The sequence below is a fragment of the Macrobrachium rosenbergii genome, chromosome 14 (genome assembly GCF_040412425.1).
Source record: "Macrobrachium rosenbergii isolate ZJJX-2024 chromosome 14, ASM4041242v1, whole genome shotgun sequence".
Taxonomy (NCBI): Eukaryota; Metazoa; Arthropoda; class Malacostraca; order Decapoda; family Palaemonidae; genus Macrobrachium; species Macrobrachium rosenbergii.
In genome coordinates, this window is record NC_089754.1 from 21668618 (window position 1) to 21685241 (window position 16624).

General features: G+C 40.8%; 1 long non-coding RNA gene across 1 annotated transcript in view; it reads left to right on the forward strand.

The window, feature by feature from the left end:
• The first annotated feature begins 8627 nt into the window (after positions 1-8627).
• The window catches only part of LOC136845773 (uncharacterized), a 71787-nt gene continuing 63790 nt past the window's right edge, over positions 8628-16624 (forward strand). Inside the window, exons 1-2 of the long non-coding RNA XR_010855252.1 lie at positions 8628-8916; positions 9084-9228. This is a non-coding gene — a long non-coding RNA (uncharacterized lncRNA). The remainder of the gene's footprint in view (positions 8917-9083; positions 9229-16624) is intronic.

Below are 16624 nucleotides of genomic sequence, written 5' to 3' on the forward strand. Positions count from 1 at the left end.
GGTTAATTCTGAAATTTAGTTGTCCATCTTTTTAATTATAATGAATCGTTGAAAAATTCTCAGAACATAAAATTGGTCAAGTTTTAAGAAATAAAACAATTTGAACGCAAAAGCAGGTGTGATTTATATCCTCGTAGAGAATATGATCATGAAATGAAAAATATTCCTACACAATAAAATTTTTACAATCGTCAAGTTAAATGTGCAGCGATAAACATTGCTACATTCATAACTGGTTAAAGAGTGAGTTGCAACCTACTAATTTGGGAACCCCCAAGACTAAAAGGATTCATTACATGATCCTCTTTCTCTCTTTCAGTGACGCCCCAAATAATATATTTTCACATAAACTATTTCTTCATACGACTGCTAACAGCTTTATTGTGTTTTCCTTCTCTCCAAAAAACGGTATTGCCCTACTGTACGAGTATATTGAACCTATGTTGGAATATTACCCACTCTTCATCTACTCCCTTCAGCTGCCAGGTCTAGTCCATTTACCATTATAATTCCATCTCATTTCCATCTTACGAGCTCACTTGTCATGAAAACCCTTACAATAACATTTCCACAACTTTTTCTAAGACTTGAAACCTCTCCTATGGTCCCCACACCGAGCAAGGAGCCTACTCTCCATCTTTCTACTTCCTTTCCTAAACTAGCTCATGCCCACTCACTATCACAATTTATTCCTTTGTCACACTCAGTCTTATCTATACGTTCATCAAACTAATACTTTTGTCATTTTTTAGCCGCCCCCTGATTCTTTCTCAGGCAACTGATGCACCTCCCCACTTTCTACACCTTTCAGCTACCCTGGACACGATAACTCTTTCTCCATCCCATTTTTACAAACACTGCCCTTTCTCTTTCATCCAACATTCAGCTTTCCTCTCCTTAGAAAAAATTAGAATTTTCCTCTTCTGCACAATATCCATATATATTCAGAATCCACCAAGTGTTCTAAACCTTTCGATAGATGCTCTCTGTTTTGGAGTAGATTTTTATTGTACTCCAAACCACTGGCACCGCCAAGTGCAGCAAAGGCTGTGATGCTTGATACTACTGCGATAATAACCACAGTAAAAGGACTGACTGAATATTTGACTTGCCATCCTCAAGTTAGGGGCTCGTACCCCATGTAGGGGTTATGTCCTCCCCAAAGGGATTCACAACCCTACACTAAACGCTGTGATATTCAGGTCAACCAAATAAAATTGACTGCTACCGCAATGGCAGTAAAAGCTACTACCCAGTGACTGTTGTTCTAAGAGCGTTTAGTTTATATATATATATATATATATATATATATATATATATATATATATATATATATATATATATATATATATATATATATATGTATATCTATATATATATATATATATATATATATATATATATATACACACACACATATATATATATGTATTTATATTATATATTTCATATATATGTATATATATTGTATATATAGATGTATATATAATATACATGTGTATAAAACAATAGCGAAGTATAGTAGTACATCAAAAAGCACGAACTCAGCGTTTTTAAAGACAAACAAAATTAAGGAATATGATCTCTTACATTATAATCACCTCTTTGAAATGGGCTCCAGACTGATCTACTTTAATTTGACATTTAAATTTTATGCCTAGACCACATCATCTTTTAAACTGGGAAGGGTTAGGTTGATACCTCTAAGAAGATACTGTAATGGGATGATGATTTACGAATAATTTGTCTTTCTTATTCTAATATGTAATATGAATTTATTTGGAAATTATTCCCATTCTTAAGTAATTTTGGCGTTATCTATTGATTCTTATCGTTGTGATCTTGAAATTATAATTACGTTAAGTACCCTAAGGGATATGCTACTTTGGGGCCCTCTCTTTTTTCCGAATACTAGGGTTCATCTGGTTCAGTTTTATAAGACAGATGCAGTTCCATGTTACAACTGAAGTGATAGCCTACGCAGGGAGTCCGGGATTTGGCTTCAATACTTTTGTTATGTATAATGTTGTTACGGGAGTTCATAGCAAATAACTAGTATTAATTTCTGATCACTGTATGCTTCCCTTATTCTGTTTATATATTCTTTTTAAAACCTTTTCCTTTTCTCCCTCCGGTAGTGACGAAACTGTTTGTGGTATCAGAAACTTATCTATTCCAGTTTTCATTTTCGGTAAGTAAATTTACTCGTAGATATATCAATCTCCATTTTTGTTTCCATCTCAGTAGAGCTGAAATAGAAGCCACTATTTATTAACACTTCTCGAACACCGTCTGTGCTATAAGGTTGTACTTTTCAAGTGGCGCAGGGAATAACAGCTTTCCTGAAGAAGCCCACGACTAAAATCCTCTTGAAGTGATCGCAGTTTTCTTGCTTTTACCTCTCATCGAAGATTCGTGGATTCCACGCAGATTGCTGTTGACAAGGATTCATCAGTGATGTTTCTTATTATGTCAAGGAAGGTAAGAACCCTATTACGCTCATTTTCCTTGTGAAGAGTAAGGCCGACTTTCTTGATAATTTACAACATGACTAGTGAGTTAATTTTCATTAATTAGACTGACTAATATTTATAAAAAAAATATTTTTCACATCCAGCGATGAAGTATGGTCAAACTCCTTATCGAGCTGCAGTAGAACCACAAACTCTGCAGGAAGTTCCAGGCAAAAAGATACAGGAATCGCTGAGTTATATTTATACCTAGAAAGTGGCTTGCCGTTACTATGGGTGGCGGAAGACATTTGAAACATAACCAGTGGAAGTGGGCTGCAGAGTTTGTGGTTTGTACATTATCATAAATAAAGTCTGACTTGACATCTGTAATGGTTTTGGAAAGCTCCATATATCTGCTATTTATTGAATGACAGACCTTTTTCAAAGAGCCTCAATGGTGTCCTTATCTACAGGCTGTAAGTTACGGGCGTCGCCGAGGATTTTGGATCTTCATTGCGTGTGGTCATTTTTTCATATCTAACACATTTTCCACTTCGCCGTCCCGTGTTTACCCAGAAGAAAAATGATGCAGCTTTAGATATTATTAACGTATTGTTATACTCTCGTAGTAAATATATTTTCCTTATTCTTCCAAGCCTTCACTGAACTCCGCCTTGGTGGATAACGTCAATTATCTGCCAAAACTTAGAAAGTTTTCGGTATTCTTTCTTCAAAAAAGAAAGGCAAAATATTATTTTGATGGAGGGATTGAGTTGTCAGGACTGTTTCAACAATTCCAAAATAATTTATTATTATTATTATTATTATTATTATTATTATTATTATTATTATTATTATTATTATTATTATTATCATTATTATTATTATTATTATTATTAGTATTATTATTATTATTATTATTATTATTATTATTGACAAAGCGATGAAAATGAATGTATAAAAGAATGTGAACAATTCCATTTTGATTTTATGAGTCATTCTAAATTTAATTTTCCGAAAAGCATAGAATTTGTCATAATGGTTCTAACATTATGGGTCATAAACGTCTATTCTCTTTTTTGTTTTATACTGCGTATGCCCTTCCTTCACTTTATGGGAATCTCATGTATAAATGTATGCCTTCCATACATTTACGTTATGCGTCCTTCCATTACAGGGCCTTCATCTATGGAATAAAGTCTTGGAACGATTCCAGAATTCCATAATTCTACCCCACATAGTCACCCCTCGACCCAACTCCATTCTCCTCCCCTTTAAGACTGAATCTTCCCCTCTCTTCTTTGACCAACGCCCCCCTCTCTCTCTCTCTCTCTCTCTCTCTCTCTCTCTCTCTCTCTCTCTCTCTCTCTCTCTCTCTCTCTCTGTAGCTGGCTGATTCTGTCTCTCACTCTCCCTTTGTGTCAGTGTGTTTGTCATGCCAGAAGATTATTCGTTTGTTTTGGAGACTAAGTTGCACAAAGGGGTGATAATGAGATTAGAATGATAAGTAAGTAAAATGCCAGAAAGTTTTGCGTACGTCTGATAACGAGCAAAACTTTCCACACCGAAATTCAGAAAATCGTAAGAAATGGAATTTCTTTTTTCAAGTGCCCAAAATATCGATGGATATATATATATATATATATATATATATATATATATATATATATATATATATATATATATATATATATATATATAAAACTACTGGAGAAATTTAAAGTCATTAACCCAAAACTACCTTACTTTTATGGCCTTCCCAAGACTCATAAAGATAATCTTCCATTCAGACCTATTATCTCATGTCCCGGAGCTTTCAATTATAAAATTTCTAAGTGGTCAGCCGGCCTCCTTTCCCCATTCTCAGGCACATTTTCTCCCAGTTACATTAAATATTCTGAAGATTTCTGTCACAAATTCAAAGAAGCACATAAATTTTTAAGCTTAGATGTAGATTCCCTATTCACAGTTTTTGAGAGAAAAATTAGCCCTCCTGTTCAGATCATTTCCCACTAGCCCTAGATAAAATAATAAAGTTAGTTGAATTATGTGTATCAAACAACGTCTTTTCATTCTGGGAGTCATTCCATAAACAAAAAATCGGGTGCAGCATGGGCAGCCCTTTAAGTTCTGTTTTAGCCAACCTATACATGGAATATTTTGAAACTAATAATAAATGCAATAAAACCTAAAGACATGCTGTTGATCAGATATGTACAGTAGATGATATACTAACATTTTGGGATGATAGGTAAAGCAATTTCAACGAATTTCTTTCAAAATTAAATGCATTAGTGCCCAGCATCACATTCAAATTTGAATGGGAAACAGACAACAAAATTCATTTTCTTGATGTTTTAATAATTAGAGACACGACAGAATACAAATTTACCGTGTACAGAAAACCAACATTTTCACTTTTCACTTTCATACATTCACTATTTTAGTTATCATGACATTTCTTCAAGATTGGCTTAGCCAGCAATTTGCTCCCCGGATTTACTGGAAAAGGAAATTGATCTATATACGTAAGCAGCTGTCATCTTTAAAGTACCGTGACCATATAATTGAGAAAGCAATCCATAAAGCGAACATAATCTTCTACCGTTCCCCTCAAAACAAGAGCAGAGAGACCCCCAACAATAAAATCAAAATCCCACACCCGGATAGAATTAAGACGTTGACAGAGACGCTTGGAAACTCTAACCATTTTGCCTTTACCTACCCAAATACCTTAGCCAAATCCCTAATTAACGTCCAACAAAAGCCAGTCCCCAAAGACACATGAGTATACGAAATCTCTTGCCTCGACTACTGTGACCAATCCCACATAGGTTTTACAGGTAAATTTCTCCCCCAGATATTAATACAATATAAACGTTCATTAAGGTATAGCCAACAGAGCTCAGCAATCGAGTTTTCTGTACAGCCGCTAAGGCGTATAATCAAGGCCACCGAAAATAGGTCTATCTTCCGCTGTTCTCGGAAGAATGCTGTATGAGCCGCGGCCTATGAAACTTTAAACAGCCCGGTGATGGCATATCCTTTATCGTTGCCAGAAGCACGATAATGGCTAAGTTTAACCTTAAATAAAATAAAAACTACTGAGTCTAGAGGGCTGCAATTTGGTATGTGTGATTATTGGAGGGTGGATGATCAACATACCAATTTGCAGCCCTCTCAGTAGTTTTTAAGATCTGAGGGCGGACACAAAAAGTGCAGACAGAAAAAAGTGCGGACGGACAGACAATTACCATTACATTACTTTATAGATAATTTTATAAGTATGTATTATTCTTTACTTATTCATTCCTTTTGTTATTTAAAGAAATCTAAAATTATTTTCGATTTTAGCTGACCTAAACGACTTTAAACCAGGGGGGAAAAATGCCAGACAGTCGTTTAAGGGTCAAGACATTTTTTATCGAACAAAAGAATTGAGAGAAGATTTATTTTTATAGCCCAAAATGTAAATGCATAAAACCGATATTATTTCAGGAGTCGCAAAATCTTTAAGAGATGAATATCAAGTCAAGGCTCCCGTTATAATTCTGTCATCTCTCCGCCTTTTTTCCATTAATCCTACGCGTTATGAAACCATAACCATTATTTAATCCTATTATTAAAGTCAAAATTTTCTCTTTAACGGTTCATAAATTGAAACCCATCGAACGGGTTACGAAACAGAATTTTAAAAATATACGGGTTCAGTATAATCTACTTCGTTATCTATCGACATTGTACTTAAAAAAAAAAAAGGTGAATTATTTGTGATATATTCATTTTGACAGACTAGTATGGCGTTAAAGCCAATAAAAATGACATAAACAATAACGTTCACGCCTTTAGTTAAATCAATCTGCTATTCACATTTTCAAGAATATAAGATCGAAGGAAAACGTCAGATGGATAAACTAGGCAATTTCTTCAAACAGGGGTAGAATGTTTTTAGCCTGTTGCCATTGCCTCAGTATATTCTGCTTTCTTTCTGATTGAAATTAATGCATTTACACGCTGAAAGCAGGTAAAAATGTTAATGAGCGTTCATAACACGTTTTATATTAAAGAATATTTCCTGACATTTGGTGGTGATTTCATTGCACTGAAATTTACTGCTTTCTTTTTATTTTTCCTTTGTTAAGTGCTACCATTTCACGTCATTGTAAGTAATGTTCATTGCCCTACGTAAACGAGAAACACAGGTTTGTAATTGTATGCTTCATAGCAGAAGCGGAAATTGAGCTCTGTCTGTCTGTCTAGCTGTCTCTCGCCCTTTTCTGAACATAAAAAAAAAAAAATGGAAGACTAATACTGTAGTGGTGACGATTTTAAAAGCTAGTAAAATCTTGAAATAGATGGGAATCGCTGAAAGAAGGCTCGATGAAAATGATATCCATAGAGTGTGGTATCCACACCTAATTGGTTGATCCCTTTGCCGAAGAGCTTTTACTGGTTAATATGCTAGCTACAGTCCATATACCCAAACATATTTTTGCTAAGATCTTGGAGAGATGTTGTGTGTCAAGTCAAGTGCCATTTTAAACTAATGTTAGATACTTGCATTCAGTGGATGTTAATATATACTTTAAAGTTTAAAGATTTTATTGTCGTAACGTGCAATGATATTCGCATTAACTACTGCGTTTATTTCTCATCTGTTTTTTTTACTACTTTGTGTATTAACTAATTGTTGATTTATTTTCTGCTTATTAGTACTCTCTTCTAAATTTGGAATACTACTTATCTCTTTACCAGTTTTTCCCACATTTTGTGGAGTCATGCTTGGGAGGTAAATAGCTTGTCTTCTCCCACATGAACGAGCACATATATTGAATATAATAATAATAATAATAATAATAATAATAATAATAATAATAATAATAAAGTAAGAAGTAAGCAGCAAGTAACTCTCAGAACTCGGCTCTCTATCTCTCTCTCCCCTTTACTCTTTCTTTAGGTGTCAAATAATGAGATCCCATTTTTATCCAGCGAAGTGCGTTTGAGAGTCTACATTATTTCCGGAATGAGTATGGTAAATAAAAATCATAATACCTCGTTGACTCCGTTCCCCAACTATTTTTACTGTATTTTATTTTTTCCTCCGTTTTCTGAGCCCAGAAGATTTACTGTCTTTTAAAATCCTTTTAAAAACATCTCTCATTGCTAAAGAAGGATAGAAGTGCATCAGAATTTTCATGAAAAAGAAGAAATATTTTCCATTCATTCTTTCGCTGAGACACGAGCGAGGTTTCAGAAATTGTGGATCATAGCATGACAGAAATCTTTGTTGCGCATCAAACGATTTTGTGATAAAAGGACTAACTTTGGAACAAATATCGTCTGAAGTATGACACGCTATTTCAGTGAGCGTGACCCTTAAACTTATCTAACAGCAGCGGTAGCTATTGACACTAATGTAATCTTTATCGGTCGCATAAACAGACATTATGCAATTCCTGCCATTTATTTTAGACACGGGTGAAGTTAATTTGACATTTTCCTAAAGCTTTTTCTTGTTATTTACATCATAGACGGATCGCCGAATATATAATTACCATTATATCAAACTAAAAACAAGCCACCAGGGTAAATTTCATAACAACCTAGTAGATTTACACACGTCAGTAAAGTTACAGTTTGCCATACGCCTCCGTATAACAGTTCATCAGATGTTTATACAGTGTATTTTAATCAAGCATTCTTGCTCTTGGATGAAATGAGCTCATTACAGGTTCGGGATTCTTCCGATATTGACATCCAGTACGATTTATTAATCCTTCAGTATTGATAATTAAGTTCCTCATTCTCAATAAAAAAAAAAACTTCTAGGGCTAGTTTTGCAGATGGTAATATGCTGGAGATGGATGCCCTAGGGTCACCAAGGTAAAATGTCATCTGAACAGGTTTGTTAGTGGATTTAGTTTAGTATTCCATTACATGTTACAGACTTAAGCTCGTGTCTTCCCATCGTCCTTGCATGCGCTGGTTGTGCCACACAACAATGTAACAAGTGTCTCTCTATCAAATACCAGAATACACTAGAAGGGTATTTTTTTATAGTATGTTTAACGACGCACAACGGCTATAGCAGATGACGCAATACTCCACTCCAGTCGACAAATGGTATGGAATTAAAGTTGCTCAACTTGTCTTAAAACCTCCAAATGAGCACGTACTTGGTCAGTTGCCGTCAATTCGAGAACACCAATTTTACTGCGGATGGACAATCTTTTGCCTCAATTTCATAAGAACCCGGTTATGCAGCACCTCTGTCCCTGAGTTCTTAAGATGGCCATTTTATGACGGCCCGAACGCCAGGACGCCGTGGGTCACGTCATAGGCCTATTTTTTTTTTTTTTTTTTTTTTTTTTTTTACCCAACCAACCAGAACGATATGATTCATTGACCCGCATATAGCCGCTCTCCAATCCACAATCAGCCGCTGAAGTTCTTTTCCGGCCTTGTAAGTTTTATCCTGTTTCTTAACGTGACAAATTTATCTACATATAGGCCTATATACCACCACCTAGCCAGCCTTAAACTCTGTTAGTGTTCAGAACCAATATATATAGGTGTTCTGTTTAAATTTTGCATGTTTCTTGAAATGACTAATTGTGTTTATCCAAACAGAGACAGCCAACACCACATGCCGAGAACTTCTTATCCCATCTGTGCGACTGACCTGAGCCAAGCAGTTTCATGATCAGCTCCAATCAACTGATAGCTTAAAAGAGGCTGGAACCTGACGATTTTAATCTTAACGATTTTGAATGAGGTAAACAGTTTGTGTTTTTTTAACAAGTTAACAGGGTTGTAAGTGAGGATTTGACCCCATAGCATGAAGGGGTAGCCTAGGCCAGCTCACATATTATCATAACGAAAATATCCTGCCTGTTGATCTAGTACTTTTTTTTTCCATTGTTAATTTGGTAGAACTATAGAACAGCTCCACATGAGGTATTACTTTGGGAATTGACTTTTTCTGTAGTATTTTGGTTGCTTACCAAAAATTTACTAGAATTTTTTGGTGGTCTTCAGCAATTAACCTCAGAACTGATATGTTAGGCTAGTGTGTGCAGGCCGTCCTGGAATGCTATCACACATGCACAGTGTTATAGGGGAGCTTTTGGCAAAATGTGTAGTTTCCTTCACGGGGGCGTCGGGGCCAGATCACCCTGGCTAAGTAACATGGCCTATTAGGTTAGGTTAGGTTACGGTATGTTAGCTTAGTATAGTTCCTGGTAATTCTAAGCCGGCTGTCGGCGGTGAACTAGCCTATGCAGTTGACGTTTTCCTATGTTATTTTACCTGATGAACAAGAATTTAAAATAATATTTTGGCGGTCGGCTGTAACTAAAATGCAATTGACCTTTGAAGGCTACATCACAGTACTGACAGGTCCCCTGGACCGACCTATACAGTTCAAAGGTAAATTACAGTTTTGCTACAGTCGGCCGGCAAAATATTACCTTAAACTCTTGTAAAACAAGTAAAATAATACAGAAAAACGTCAGCTGCCATAGTCTACAGTAGCTCGACTGGACACCATTCGAAGCTTTCGGTCAGGGCGAGGAAACATCAGCGGCAAAATATTGCCATTTCTGCTTTCAGTTTTGGCACAGCGGAACGGCGCTGCGCGCCTTATCCGCATTTTGAGTGATTCTTGGCAAGCTTGTATGCTCTGGCAAGAGGTCATGTACTTTAAATTCTTGGAATGTAAGTAAAATAACACAGGAAAATGTCAGTTACCACAGTTTACCTCACCGCGGAACACCGGCTTAGAATTCTACTCTGTTGGAGGCATCTGGTGATTGGCTCACCTGTAAGACCGCGTATGCGTGATAGGCCCTGGAATCAACAGTACTAGAATTGCATGAAAAGTGCTTTTGGAACGGCTCCCGCTGTCCATTTATTCGCCCTTTTTTTTATGCTTGTATTTTGTGTTCCAGATGACATATGTAACAGGAAACACAATAGTAAGGTGCCCAGACCTTTTCCCAAGTTATTTACCCCACCAAAAACCTCAAATCCCCAACGAGTCCCCCTTACCGTCAGCTATTCTTGAAAGTGTCTTCTCCCACCCAAAACGTCAATTCCCAACGGGTCCCCCTGACTGTCGACTACATTTCTAAGGTAAATTACAGCTCAGTTATATTTGGCTGCTAAAATATAACCTTGAATTCTTGTTCAGCAGGTAAAGTTCTACAGAAAAACGTCAACTGCCATAGCCTAGCTCACCGCGGACAGCTGGCTTAGATCTACCTAGCTCCTTTTGTAATAGGTTTCCTAAGCCAATCCCTTCTTGAACATATGGCTCCCTAATGACTTGCGCATATGTGGAACCATTCCATAACAACAACATGACAGCCCAGTCTTTCTAACAGTGATTTCCCCCACCCAAAACCCTGCATTCCCAAAGGGTCCCCAACCATATTGGATAGAGATATGAGGTTAATAAAAATTGACCAACAATATACAACAACACCTCCTTCATCAGCAACACTAAAAGTATAGGAAAATCAATTTCCAAGGTAATAGTCCGTGCAGAGTTCTGTAGTTTTACCATTAATTTTTGGGGAGTTGGAAGCTGAGCAAGCCCATATGGCTAGTTCAGGGCACTTACCCTTAGTATGGTTCAATTAGGTGAAGGTTAGGTTAGGATGTATTCCTTCTGGATTTTGCCCTAGTATCATTAAGGGATAGCCGAGGACAGGCCATGTGTCTGAATAAACACCTTGCACCCACTGTCCTACCACGTCTTTTTCACTGTTGGGTCGGTGTTCCGGGACTAGGTCAGGGCACAGTGCCCTTGGTAAGGTTAGGTCAAAGAAAGGTTTGGTTAGGTCGTAACCTGCTGAATTGCATATTTATTCCGACACGATATATAAAACCATTGGTCCTTTACATTAGGAATTACTTTCAGCTAAGCTGGAAATGACAGTTGAACTTTCGAACAAGGTGGTTAGGCTGTTAACTACTGTCCGGGAGGCAGGAGCCCCGCCTGCCCGGATGTAAACATTCCAATTTGCTTTCAGCCGTCATCAGGTGTGGACGTATCTTTTTCTTGTTGTTTGTTAGCATGAAAGTCTTTGGTAAACCTTGTAAGGCCAGCTTTCCCCAGCGTATGTGCCCTGGGTGGGTGGTAAGAAGTGTAATAGCTTTCGATCCAGCATTGACATGGACCCACACGCACCTTTGCTCTCTTTGCAGGGGGCATGTGTGTTCACGTACTTCACCGTTTTCTGAGTGTTGTTCCTGGTCTGCCGAGCAGTGGGTGAAGTTTGAGGGGAGGAGATACTACTGAAGGAAAAGTTAAGTATATCTTAGTTTTACCAGACCACTGAGCTGATTAACAGCTCTCCTAGGGCTGGCCCGAAGGATTAGACTTATTTTATGTGGCTAAGAACCAATTGGTTACTTAGCAATGGGACCTACAGCTTATTGTGGAATCCGAACCACATTATAGCGAGAAATGAATTTCTATCACCAGAAACAAATTCCTCTAACTCTTCATCAGCCGGCCGCGGGAATTGAACTCCGGCCCATCGAATGACAGTCTGAAGCTCAACCGACTCGGCCAACAAAGGGCTACTACCGAAGGAAACCCACCAAGGCGTCATCTGAGGGTTATACATCCCTGATGACTCCCTTGGTGGCTGACCCATCGGAATCGTTTCTCCCTCCCGGCAGGCTTCCCCTTCTTGCTGCCTCTCCTTCGGTTGAGGACCCCCCTTCATCTTCACTCGCTTCGTCTGGTGTGGAAGGCCGCGGGGGAGCAGACAATCAGGACACTCTCTCGGGGGCCTCTACTTGCTCAGGGGGGAAATCTTTTCCCCTGGAGCGAGTAGAGACTCCTTTCTTTCACCCGACCTAGTCTTCAGGCTTGGCGGTAGAGACTTCTCTCGTTAGGCAGGCTCCAAACCTTCTGCCTGGTATCACCTGGGTCTACCTGGCGTCCCATTGTTGGATGACCTGCTTTCCCATCTGTCTGGCACTCCAGTGGTCACTCGTTGCAGCTACTGCCACTACGTTTACAGTCACCATGACTTCCTTCGCTAAGATGCCAGTGACTGTTGCCTTGCACCTGGGTACCCAGGCAAGAGCCGTGCCTGCCTCTCTCTATGCTGTGTCATTGCCGCTTGGCTTCCTGGCCTCGCTGACCCTGCCAGGCCCCTCCAGTATGGTAACCTCATCTGTGCCCTGCACCACTGTTCTTGACCCTTCTGTTGCTGACCTACACTCTTGCCCCACTCCAGTCCTGGCTCCTGGCTTACCTGGCTCCTGTTCCTGCTCCGCCCATGCTGACCACTCATGTCTCGACTCCTGGCTTCCACGCTGCTCCGCCTGCTCCAGTCGCCGCTGGTCCAATTGTTGATGTCTCAGCTGCCTGGGTTGCTCTTGCTTCCCTGGTCCCCCTGGCTGCTCCTGCATCTTCTGCTGCTCACTCCAGGTTAGGGGCTCGGTGGAGTCAAGCACCCAGCTCAACTTGTGTGAACCACTCTGCTGTCCTCGGGATAATGCTTCGACAAGGCGAAAGCGTTCTCCTTGACCCAAGTTGCTGTCATCATTGTGGGTTGGTGACCGCTCGGCCTGCTGGTTCCGCCAGGAAGACCAGCGGGAGTGCTCAATGCCCAGATAACCTCCTGGGCTTCCCCTAGGAGGTGCGAGTTGGACAGGAGGAACTCTGGTGAGTCATCTCCCCAGAGTTTGACTACAAAGGCTTACGCTCCTGGCTCGGTTCTCGGATTGACCACATTGTACGCATAAGTAATGCAGGAAGGATCCCAGGGGTCTTGCCAAGGTTCTCCCTCCTGCTGGGAGAGTAGACTGGAAGGACTGCGCCCTGGAAGGACTCAAGGGTCCTCTTCCCCAGAATACGGACACCCCCAAGATACAGAGGGGGTGCCCGATGCCCCAGTCCTCCTCGCCTGTCCCGTCAACCTCCTGGGCTTCCCCTAAGTGATGCGAGTCGGACGGGGGGAACCCAGGTGAGTCGTCTCCCCAGAGTTTGACTACAAAGGTTGCGCTCCTGGCTCAGTTCGCAGATCGACCACATCATATGCCTGCATTGTGCAGGAAGGATTCCAGGGGTCTTGCCAAGGTTCTTCCTCCTGCCGGGAGAGTAGATCAGGAGGACCGCGCCCTGGAAGGACTCGAGGGTCCTCTTCCTCAGAACGCGGACACCCCTGAGATACAGAGGACTTTTGCAGAGGTCATTGCGCTGATTCGACCGCACAACGACCTTGGGGAAGGGACTGCGGCCTCGTCTGTGGATTGTCCTTCGTGCCTCGAATCCTTTTGGGGTCCAAAGAAGGAACCCAAGGTTTCGGTGGGACTGCCGTAGTCCACACTTGCCAAGGGGGTTTTCAACCAAGTAAATAGTCTTGTGTCTGGGCAAGACAATTCGCTTTGTTTGAACTGCTTGGACAAGTTGCTTCCCCCTCCTCTGCCTTGACAGAAGCGATTCTACACACCCCCAGAAGGGGCATTGCTGCCTAAGCAGGTTGACCCGGGCTTGGTCTGTCAAGGCCCGGGTCTCTCATTGCAGCAGCTTACTATGGAAGGTATCTCCCTTTCGCAGCAAGAGGCAGCAACCCTGGAAGCCACCGCCTTGGCAGCTCTCCAGGCAGTCTCCTGGTTGGATCTGCGGTCGTTCACAGATCCAAAGTGGCTGCCTCCTCGGGCGCTGTCATACCTGGGGAGGACTCCGCTTTTGGGAGACTGTGCTAGTCTGGAGGTAGAGCCATCTCCTGCCTCGCCCACCAGGCAGCAAACCTGTGGGCCAACCTGGGTTTTAAGCAAAGAGAGGCTGGCTGTTCTTTCTTGCTTCACCAGATCTGTGGGACCAGAGTTGGCAATGACCCTGCAGAATGGACTGTTGCTGGTTCTGCCTCTTTCTTCCCTAGAGAGTTGGTAGATGCTGTGGTGGATAAGCGTCGGGCCAGTGACAGTGACCACCTTGTCCACCAGGCGGTGGCTAAGACCTCCAGGTCTTCACGCTCTACTGCTGTCCAGTTCCCCTGACTGCTGCCAAAGATGAGGGGGTGCCTATCAAGCCATTGGGCAACATGGCAGTGATACAGAGCCGAGACCTGGATAGTGGATGTCCTTCGGGAGGGATATCTACTACCTTTCGAGTTATGGCCACCCCTTTCCGTCACACCAGTCCATCTCCTCACTTACGTTTCTGGATCTCTGAAGGACATCGCACTAATGCAAGAAGTGCATGCCATGCTGAGCAAGGATGCTGTAGAAGTCGTTTCAAATTGATCCCCAGGCTTTTACAGCCAGATCTTTCTTGTAGAGAAAGTCTCAAGGAGTTGGAGACCAGTAATAGACCTCTCTCCCTTGAACTGTTTCGTTCGCCACTCAGTTCACAATGGAGATGGCATGATCCGTGCTCGCCTTTATCAGGGTGAACGACTTAGTGCTTCCGGTGGACTTGAAAGATGCGTATTTTCAAATACCCATTCATCTGTCTTCTTGCAAGTACCTTTGCTTTATCCTCAGGGAGAGGTTTTTTGGATTCGGGGCACTCTGTTTCAGGCTCTTGACTGCTCCCCAGGTGTTCATGAGTGTGTTCACCCTGGTGTCAACTTTGGCCCATTTGCACAGGATACATCTGTCGTGGCATCTTGACAATTGGCTGGTCCCTGCGCGCTCCCGCTTGCAGTTTCTACAGAACGGTTATCGGCTCCTCGAGTTTTCTTGCGATCTTGGGAACGTAGTAAACCTTGAGAAGTTGGATCTCAACCCCAAGCAGAGAATAAAGTACCTGGGCATGCTGATAGATATGGTAGCAGCGAAAGTCTTTCCCTCGGACTCTGTTATCAGTAGGTTCAGGAAGGTGGCATAGATGTTTGTCTCGACAGAAACAGCCAGCTTGGCAATGACAGGTTGCCATCGGTCACCTGTCGTCATTGGAGAAGCTGGTCCCTCATGGGCGTCTTCACCTTCGGTCTCTGCAGTGGAGACTGAAGGAGTTTTAGTCCCAGTCTAGAGACTCCCAGTCCTTTCTCATTCCTCTTTCCAAAGTCGGTAGAGCTGTGGACTGGCATTCGCTAAGCCGGAGTTCGATTCCCCAGCCGGCTGATGAAGAGTTAGAGGAATTTATTTCTGGTGATAGAAATTCATTTCTCACTATAATGTGGTTCAGATTCCACAATAAGCTGTAGGTCCCGTTGCTAAGTAACCAATTGGTTCTTAGCCACGTAAAATAAGTCTAATCCTTCAGGTCAGCCCTAGGAGAGCTGTTAATCAGCTCAGTGGTCTGGTAAAACTAAGGTATACTTTTTCCTCTTTCCAAGGAGGTGAGAGAGGACCTAGACTGGTGGATGGACGACAGGAACCTCTTAATAGTAGTACAGTAAACCCCCCGTAATCATGGTCTCACGATTCGCGGACTCACCTATTTGCTGATTTCTCTATGGAACATATATATGCATTATTCACTGATAATTCGCTCATTTGCGGTATTTTTAATTGAAAAATATTCACTGATTACTGTATTTTCATATCATTTTCATGACTAAAGGCATTTTTTGTGATAAAACTATTAAAGTACTCAGATACCCAGGTAGTGCTCGAGTTACGATAATTTGCCTTACGATAAATCGATTTTGCGATGGGATAAACAATTAAAACCAATACGACAGTATTTAGAAAATATTTTTAAATTTCCCGCGGGCACAGCCAGCAGTGTACAATCAGGCAGCGAGAGAGACCAAATTATAATAGACCACCTTCTTTTCCTCCATCTCTTTATCCCATCTTCTAGTTAAAAAGGTAAAAGAGAATAATAAAAGTACTGTTAGTAACGTTATACTCTTGCATAAATGCGTACAGCCATAAACAACCGAACAAGAAATTGTTGTTTTGCCTTTAACCAAATCAGATAACAACAGCCGTTTTGCTTGTATTTCAGCCATCGTACGGTAATAAACAATTACCGTAGTTATGGTACAAATAAAATTAAGTAGAATAAGACTGATATATTTTTACATTATACCCATATTCGGTATGGACAAAAGATCAGCAAGGAAATATACTGCTAAATTTAAGCTGCAAGTTGTAGCTGAAGCTTAGAAAACAATGTCCAAGCTGCTAATGACTATAAATTATTGTGCATCGGCAACATGGATGAAACTTGACCGTAATTAAAATTGGAGAGA